This window comes from Ctenocephalides felis, unplaced genomic scaffold (assembly GCF_003426905.1).
Source record: "Ctenocephalides felis isolate EL2017-DRISC unplaced genomic scaffold, ASM342690v1 CF-g0.4_SCAFFOLD_00845, whole genome shotgun sequence".
NCBI classification, from domain to species: domain Eukaryota; kingdom Metazoa; phylum Arthropoda; class Insecta; order Siphonaptera; family Pulicidae; genus Ctenocephalides; species Ctenocephalides felis.
The window spans coordinates 36746443-36756652 of record NW_020536999.1 but is presented as its reverse complement, the minus strand read 5'-3'; the positions used below and the strand labels follow the sequence as shown (position 1 = coordinate 36756652).

General features: G+C 27.3%; 1 long non-coding RNA gene across 1 annotated transcript; it reads right to left on the bottom strand.

The window, feature by feature from the left end:
• Positions 1-953: 953 nt before the first annotated feature.
• LOC113370874 lies at positions 954-5212 on the bottom strand. The gene is made up of 3 exons (XR_003366618.1): positions 5108-5212; positions 4863-5027; positions 954-1137 (listed from the first exon to the last, which is right to left on the bottom strand). It is a non-coding gene; the product is annotated as an uncharacterized LOC113370874 (long non-coding RNA).
• Positions 5213-10210: the final 4998 nt, after the last annotated feature.

Here is a 10210-nt window from a genome sequence, read left to right as displayed (position 1 = left end):
GGAAAAACTATAGCGTTCATCATTTATTTAATATGAATTTCAGAAACGTGACTGATAAATATTAATGATAAATATTTAATTTTCATTCATTTTAATCAATTTGCTTTTTTATTTAATGATTTTTATTTTTTTAAAGAAATTTTTGTCCTTCGTTCGTTATGCATATGCAAATTGATTAAAAATGAATTTTTGGTCCTTTCCATATAGAAAAGTAAAAACTCAAAACAGTAATACTCGAATGTTTAATATTATAAGAGGTAGTGATACTAATTTTTCATTAATCGTTTTATTAAAAAAATATATATACTTGCAAATATATATTATTATATATACATAACATACATTGTCCACACTATGAATTTTTATCATTTTTTTTAAGATGTAAAAAGAAAAATGATAGTTTTATTTGAACAAAAATGTGAGTAAAATTAAGTAATTTCTGCCACGACTTGTGAAATGTGCAAGCTCCGAGGCTTTAGATCTTACAAAAAATGATAAAAATTCATAGTGTGGACAAGTTAGATGTATAAATGTTAGTGCTAATATCTAGTGTTGTGTACACATCTTAGATGTAACCTACCAACGTTAATATCCACTGATGATGACATTAAATTGAATGTCGAAACGTTTGGAATTAAAGATTAATTTCTAAATCTTTGCTTTTTATTTTTTGATGTATCGCCCACAAGAACTTACTCATATATCTCAACATCAAAATTAACAACTAAATCATATATATATATATATATATATATATATACATATATTATATATATATATATATATATATACATATATACATATATTATATATATATACATATATTATATGTGTGTACTTGCACATAAGATTTTCAACCGTACAATCACAGAATATAAGCAAAGCATCTTTAATTTTTATCTAAAACTTAGATTCCAAGACCGCGTACCAGAGCATTGCTTCCTTCGCTTGGCTAGTACAGGCGGCAGCTTCGGTCGCCGTTTTTGGTCCGAAGTCAGCGCGGGGTACGAGAAATCGGCGCGTTCCCATATTTAGCGACGACTCAACGCGCGGCGTGTGTTTATTTCTTTCGGGCGTTCTCTCCCCGCGCTCCGACGGGAATTCCGACCAGGCGGGATGGGAGAACGCTATTGACTACTACAAAGAAAACTGATTTAATGCCACTACTGACTACTACTATCAAAAACGATTTTAAAGTGAGGACAGACTCAGCGATATGAACTGGGATTAGCACGAGGATAGCATGGTGTTAAAAAAAGCGTGCCGGTGATTGTATTAGCAAGTGCATAATGAACTTTTCAATAACAACAGTAATTTTATTTATAATCACAGAATTCCTAGAAATTAATATGATTTACAGTGTCTGTATGTTGAAAGTTTCTTTTTTAAAATTTTCAATAGACTTACAGTGCTTGAAGAATGTTTTCTTCGCTACAACTGTAAATAAATCTATCGTTTCACATCTAGAATTTTAAATTAAAGATGAGGATCATGAAAAATTTATGGTTAAAAACTAAATTAATCGTATAATGTTTTAAACGTGATTTGATAGAAATATAGAAGTGCAACATTAAAATACAATGTATCAAAAGGTGTATTCTGAATTTGCCAAATTCAATTCCGAGATAGGTATTGGATTTGAAATATTCCCCCACCATGTGTTACCTACTTTTCAATTTCTGAAACTTATCCAGATACAGAGTTTGAATTTATCATTGAAAATATGTAGTTTTATTTATTTATTTATTTATTTATATGCCAATCGGCTTTATACAGTTTTATATTATTGTTTGCTAATTCATAACTTGTATATTTATATCTATATACATATACATACACACATATATATACACACATATATATACATACATATACACATACACATCTACTTACATACAGATATACATACATATATACTCATATAATACGCATACATATACATACATACGTATATATGCACATTCATATATAAGTACATAAATACATACACATACATACACGTAGACTTTATAAAAAACTATCAAGATTAAGTAATATAAAATAATACTTTGGTTAAATAATATGACTTTGGCGAAATAATTAATTGCACAATTAATTTTAGATGGCATTTTTCTATAAAAGAGTTTATTTGCATTATTTTTCAATTTTTGAGCATCGATTTTTCAAACAATCAAGTGTCCCAGTTTCGATCGGTACGGGCGACATAACCTCAACCTGATATGCTGCTTAGGTCGAGGTTGGTGTGCCACACAGGCTACCGATTGGGTACGGGACATGGAAACTGTTTATTATAAACAATACTGATGATTGAGTCGAAAGTTATATTGATATTTTTATGCCAACGTGTATAATATGATTAATCTACAGATTCCCGTTTATTATACGAGATAGAATTTGGAACATTTTACTTTTACTTCAAGTTTTAAATTGATAAAAAAACAGTAAAAAAATTGTCTAAGTGATATTAATGGTATTTTAGAGTGAACAGAGATAAAATTTATGAAACTAGAGTAAACGGAGATAAATTTCACAAAACTATATCATTATTCTTTCAATATGCGGTTAAAAATAAAAAGAAAAGTTTTTATGAATTCTGGTAGATTTGGATCCGTTAACCGTGGATCTAGGCATTAAACTTTGTATACATACCGTTGTCCTTTAAATAATCAAATATAAATTTGAAGTCACACATCTAAATATATATTTTGAGTAAAATTCAATCATTGTTTACCCTGAAATTTTTTACACCTACGATTTTGAACGAGTCATTACGTTTTATGTATTACAGTTGGCACGAAAGACGCCACAATTGACACACTAGTTCACGACCAGTTCACAACTGTTGCCAAAAAAAATGACAGACTCAAAACTTTGAATTAAATCACACATGGCCCATATGTAATTATGATAGAATCTAGGATCATTTTAATTACACAAAGTAAATTATAACTTCTTCCCTTATTCATTATTTTTTCTTGATTGAAAGGAATAAGTTTCTGAAATTGTTCTTGGCTAATTGAGTATTATATAATATTAATTAATTATTTTATATTTACAAATATCAACGACACCGAATTTTTAATAAAAATCAAAATAAATTGTTTTGACAAATTGTAATGCATTTTGCAATTTATAAGTTTATATGATTAAGAGATGTATTTTAACTCTTTGGGGACCTGAGGGGCTGTCCACCTGAGAGGACAAACATAATCTGTGAGGCACAGGCTATTTTATAAACAATGACTCAGTTCGCACCGAAAAGTTGAATAAATTACATATTGCAGTGATAAACAGTGTTGTATTTTGAAAATAATTTTAAGTTATTTTAGTAGTATTTTTAGCCTTTTTCTTTGCTATATAATCTTTTTTTTAATATTTAAAACGATCGAGCACTTTTAAATATAGCAAAACGACTGGTAAATTTTGTGAATTAAGCAGTAGTGAAGATCGGTTTCAAATAGACATTCATAGTTCATACAGACAAGTTTTACGAAATTACTATTCGCACCGAAGATAGTGATGAATGTGATGATGATATTAACCAACCAACAAAAAGAAGAAGTTCGACAAATTAAATGAAGAGTGGAAAGACATTAGCTAATGTACCAATTCTTCTTCAATAATCGAGTTTGACAAACATCAACAAACACCATAAGACATTCAATAGATTATTTTACTTTATATTTTACAAATGAATTATTAGACAATATAATAGAAAAAACAAACCATTATGGCAGCTAAAAAATGAACAAATATACTGATTAATCAGTGGCATATTCTAAATGCGAGAGAAAGAAAAAGGGATTGTATTGTCTGTTCTGACAGAAAAGCACCAGGAGGAAAGCGGCGAACAACATTTTATTGTAAAACATATCAAAATCAACCAGCTATGCATTTTGGAGATTGTTTTGAAAATCACCATTCTTTATAAAATGATCAAAAATGATCAAAAATAAATTAATATTATAAATGTCTGTCCTTCAATGATCACAAATTCTTATCAAACAAATTGCATAACATACACAATAAAATCAAGTTTACATTCGGTACAGTAGATTGATAGATACAGTAGACCAAATAACATAATGAAATAATATATAAGTTGAATAAAAATAACAAATATCAATCAAGATCAATATTTCAAAATATAATAATGATAAGTATACAAAATCAAATTAGATACATATGATTAAATATTAGGACATAAATCAGTTCAAATGATACGAGATTAAGCTAATTGTTTTCTTCATGAGAATGAGAACATGATTTATGTTAAAAGTATACTTAAAATTAATTAAATATTTAAAATTAACAAAACATTGCTTTGAATTGTTTTCCTATCAATTCTTATTTATATTCAATAACATTACAGGTAGGTAAACAAAATAAAATTTAATCGATTATTATTCCAGAAGCACCTGATTCATTTCGCACCACTTATCTAGGCCATGATGATTTAATTATCTTTTGAATACTGACTTAAACCAATATTATTTTATCATAATAATCCGACAATTTGTGATATAATACTTGAATTCGATAACAGCTGCGGGCATCAGCTGTTTATATTCACATAATAACTGATAATTGTTATAATCATTTTTATATTATACAATGTTTACTGAAATTTTATTATAAAGCATCATAATTAATATTTACATTAACGTAATATAGATAAGGATAGAAATTTCGTCATAGCAAAATGTGCGTTTTAATTGAAGTTAACTAACTCGCAAACTTACTATTATATTAAGTTTATATATGCTTAAATTTCTTGTCGAATAACTGCTTCACTCATATATTAAAATTAATTGGTATCTTATAATTTAAAATGATAAAAATAAAAAGCATACACTACGTACCTTACACTCGTGTCTGTAAAAATAATTCATCTATCTAATTTTCTATCTATTATTTCAATCCTTGGGGATACAATAGTTTTATATGCTATTACCATTCAAAATATTTAATGTGCTTCAACTAATATTTTTTTTAATATTTCACACTGACGCCATTCAATAAAGACTCTGAAATTGATAATGTAATTTTATTATATTATAATACAAATTAATAATAAATGTTTATTTTAAAATCAATATAATCTTACATATAATTAATTTACAGCAACATAATTGAATCAAAAACATGTCTGCAAGTGCTCGAGTTTTTTCTGTATGGTAAAGGTATTAGAGTGTTTACCTGGAATGATTTCTGCAAAATGATTCATAATATATTTTTTCAATGCATTTATTATGTAACCAAATATTTAAACTTAAATATAAAGGGCTTTATACATCTGCCATCTAGCATTTGGGTTGAGATCGTAGTTAAATATAGTACTAGGGAACTCCGATGTGTGACGACACAAATGAAAATGAATAAAATGGATATTATATATATATATATATATATATATATATATATATATATATAAATTAATATATATTTATTTATTCCATTTTATGCCTTGCCAAACTATAACCTGTATGATAGTTATAATTGGAACTATATTCATTTTATTAATATTGTTAGTGAAATGTTTAAGACTTGGTAAATCTATTTTAAATTTCCAGTAGGGTAAGTTAAAGTAATCGCAAAAAAATCGGAAATGAAATTTTTTATATATGGTTACGTTTCAAAGGTTTCTGAACATTTTGCTATAGAAAACATGGATGTATGTGTGTGTGTATGTATGCCCGGATACAATTTTTCGTCGACAATTTCGAGAACACGGATCAACCAAATTGAATGATTAAAAAAACATTCGATTCCTATTATTAAGGAGACGTGCTAATAAGTTTTTTTTAAAGGCAGCTGTAGCTGTTCCCAAGATACGGGACAAAAAGTGCCAAAGATGGTAATCAAATTTTTAAGAGAACGGAGCCGATTGGAATGATTCAAATATCGTTTAATTTTAATGTCAGTATTAAAAACTGATGAAAGTCAGACCAAGCGGTTTCGGAGATCCTATAAAAAAAAGTGAAGAAAATGCCGTTTGGCGAACAAAAATGATTATTAGACATCGGCACATCAAATTATCACATATTATTTTATAGATATTTCAATAATAAGAAAAAATTTTGTTCACTTTTCTATAAGTTCCGTACCAATGTTTATTAGTAATAATGCAACGCGGCGCCCACGCGCTTCGATACTTTGTTTCTACGTAGCTAACGTATCGCGATTGCTTTGAAAAGGCTCAATTTTCACAATAATTCAAAGTATAAATAACAATCTAATTTTTCAAAAAGGAAAATTTTTCAAAATTTTTAAAAATCTCAAGATTCGATTTTGTCTAGTTCTAAAAAAATTAAATAAAAAATATTAAAAATTGATAAATGGAGCTATTATTTTGTTAAAACCCTTTGAAATTAAAAAAAAACATTGTATCTGGCTGCCCCTTCTTAGCTAGCTTAATAAAAATCGTGAATAGTTAAATTTGAATCTAATTAGAATTGGGTTTGGCGAACATATTGGATTTCAAGTTACTTTCAAATAGACAAACTTTGTTATATAAATTTTAATTATAAAATTATATATATATATATATATATATATACATGTAATAGTTTAATTAGGGTATTTTTTGTGTGATCTGTAAAGTAACTTCAGCTATATTAATTAAAAGAAGATATTTCTCGTCTTTTATTTTTGAGTTTTAATTTTAGCATATGGCTTTAGCATATTAGTTCTATTTTTAGTATTAATGCGACAAATTTATTTTTCCACTAAATGATGGCTGGATGGTTAAGGCTATATACAAAACAGAGAATTTTTAAATAAACGTTCCTAAAACCATATTTTTTAATAAGATTATATGCAAGAAACATGAGTAATTAATAATCATTTGGTGCTTTTCCACAAACTGAATTTTCCGTTAACAAAAATCATTAAGTTATGTAAATTCAAAGATTTATTGAAGGAATCTGACCTAAATATACATTTCAAAAGGAGTCGCAGAAGTATATTATACGATATACCAGAAACCTTCCAAATCTAATAAAGAATTCGACTCAAAGGCACTTCTTGAATAAATCCGAGTTCTGGCGATTGAATCTGAATCAGGTACTCGATAAATACGCCGGCTACATATTAGATTTTCAACGTTTGACCGAAGAATCAATGAAGTTTAGAGAAGAGGTATACTGCGAATTACGTGATCTCTATGAGATTCGAAATTTCGGGCTGGTGTTCGTGATATATTGGGGAAGTGTGGGTTCACCAGAAGCAATAAAATGCTAATTCGTGTTTGATCAACCTAATCAGCCGTGAAGATGCTCTACAGCGATGGCAATTAGGTACACTGAATCAATTCAACGTCTGGATAGCTCATCAATTAGGTTACAGAGAGACAAGTTTCCTAGAAAATTAATATCAAAAATATTACAAATATATTAAACTGTTTGAATTTTGTAAATAATAAAATTGTATATGGAGCCTCATTTGAAAGTCATCTATCAATAACCATTATTAGTAAAAATCGAAAATCTATAAAAAGATATAATATTCTAAACATTTATAACTACAATTAATTACAATTAATATTTATAACAATAATGTATAATATATGTAGGCAAGTATAAAGATGTATATATTAGGGTGATCCTTAATATGGATTTTGCCCCCAAGAGCTCAAATGCTTCACAATTATTGAAAAAAATCTCAGAATGCTTTCAGCTTTTAATATTAACTTTATGATTGTCCGCACTCCAAACAAATTTTTATGGAAATAATATGGGTAAAATTCAATTTGTTCTGAAATTTCATCATTAGAATTTAAAACAGCAAGTTGATATACTTTATAAAATAAGTATTTACTTAGGAAGAAGAACCAAGAAACCTTGGTTGGGGTGCGGGCTATCCTAAAGTTAATATTAAGACTTAAAACTTTCAGAGAATTTTTTTTATCGATTTAGTAGCATTTGAACCCCTAGGAGCAAAGATTCGAAAATATCCGTATTAAGAACCACCCTAGTACAAAATTTTCATAATTAAATCTAATTAGAAGTTACTTGGAATCCAATATGATCGCCAGGCATAATTCCAACTAGTTCAGATTCGTTTCTTGCATCTGATTCTAATCGGAATAGTTTAGGGTTTTGTTGTTTCAAAAATAATGTAAAACAAACGAAAAATGAAATTCATTTTGTATCAAATATTAGATAATAAATGTATAACAAGAGTGTTTTATTCCAACAAATCGTGTTCCACACAGTTATTAGAAGTGAGAACTAAATTTTGGTAACCAAAGTTAAACAAGTATAATATGGTAGGTACCATAATTGCGTTAATTTGCTTCTAAAAAAATATTTCTTATAAAAAATAATATTTAAGATATGTGAAATTAAAAACAATCAATAATCTGTCTACGTAAAAAAATATGTCGGTATACATTTTCTTTTTTACTTTTATTTTATAAATGAATTAATACCTTATACTTTAGGACTTTAGTGCCCGAACGCTCATTTTTATAAGTCTCAAATATTTATTCAGGATAGATTTCAGAAATCCTAAAAAGCATAAAATTGTTTTTCAGGTACAACAGAAAATAATTTTTCACCAGCATTTATTTTGAAAAATACGCCTTACACATAAACTACACGTTCCATTCTATTTTTGTAAGAGATAGGTATTATAGTACAATGCGAAAAGGCCGCAATTTTTATAATTTAATCAAAATTCAATAGATTTTCTATAATATGCACAATTAAAGACAAGAAGGTATATCAACAATCTTTTCTACAATTAACAAATATAGAACTAAATTATAAACTTTTCAGGAGTCTCAGTTTTACTTTTCTTCAGTGAAAAAACACACAAATTATTAGAAAAAACAATCGCTTGTAAGAATAAAATATCTTATTAAGGTGGTAATTTTTGTGTTTTTTTTTCAAATTAAATCTATAATTTTTTCTCATACATATGACTGTTAACAAAGTCTTGTGTTTATAATGTGTCGATATCATGTTTTTTTTTTAAAAAAGAATTATGTTTATAATGAAGTATGTTTTGTCTATGAAAAGCAGTTAAAATACAACTTTTTTGTTTTTTTATACTTAATTCGGTTGTGTTTTTATTAATTCGATGGGTGCCTATTTTTAATTATAAATGTGTTTAAAAAACCGTGAATGGTTTCAACTTGAAAGTTTTAAATTGAGTAATTTATTTAATTTTTTTTATTCTTTATTTTATTTATAACTGTCTAGTTGAGGACATTTAGTAAATTTGGGGAATTTACAATAGTCAGCCGTAAAAGGACGTTGTATACTATATTGGCAAGTTGGAAAACAACTCAATAGTTGAGTAAAATTTGTTTAAAAAACAATTCATAGCAGTCCATGGTTTTAACTTGAATAAGTTGTTCATGGTTTTAACTTGATATTTTCAAATTGAGTAAAATGTCCTAAAAAAACGTAAATAGCCAATGTGAATCTAGTTAGAATTGGGTCTGACGATCATATTGGATTTCAAGTCACTTCGAATTCGACGGACTTTGTTGCATACATTTTAATAAGAATTAGTTATGCATATATACATAATTAGTAAAACTTATAAAATAAATATTATTTTTATTTTTAAATTTTGTACTTATCTGATTTCATACAACATGTCGAAGTCATCAGCACGATAAAAATTCACACATTTTTTTTATGTAAGCTTTGAAGTTTTAATACAAAGGCACACAGACATATATATATATATATATATATATATATATATATATATATATATGAATGATTTATTAAGAATAAAGTAAAAATTCAAATACGCCTATCCTCTTTTTAATAAAGTCCTAGCGCGTGCTTCTGTTTTCATTGTAACTCTATTTGCACTTAACTTACGTTCGGTCTAGTGATCCCGTGTTCGTCCTTGCGTACTCCTATTGACACTGGAATTGAGAGCGATGACAATGAGATCAAACACTTTTCACTTCTAAACACTATATTAATTTTATAATAAAAACAGTGAAGTCTTCACTAATATGCTATCAGTAGTACCAACGATCGACTGAAATCGATATCGATGTTATCGATATTGTTGTTTCGATCAAACCAACATATATTCAAAGTGTGGCAAATAATTTAATTTATTTATGTGTTTTGATATAAGTGTTTCATGGCTTGATATCACTAGTAAAATCAATAATATAATAATCACAATATCAATAAAAAATTTGTTTCTAATTGAAAATAGCCCATTCCGGGAATTG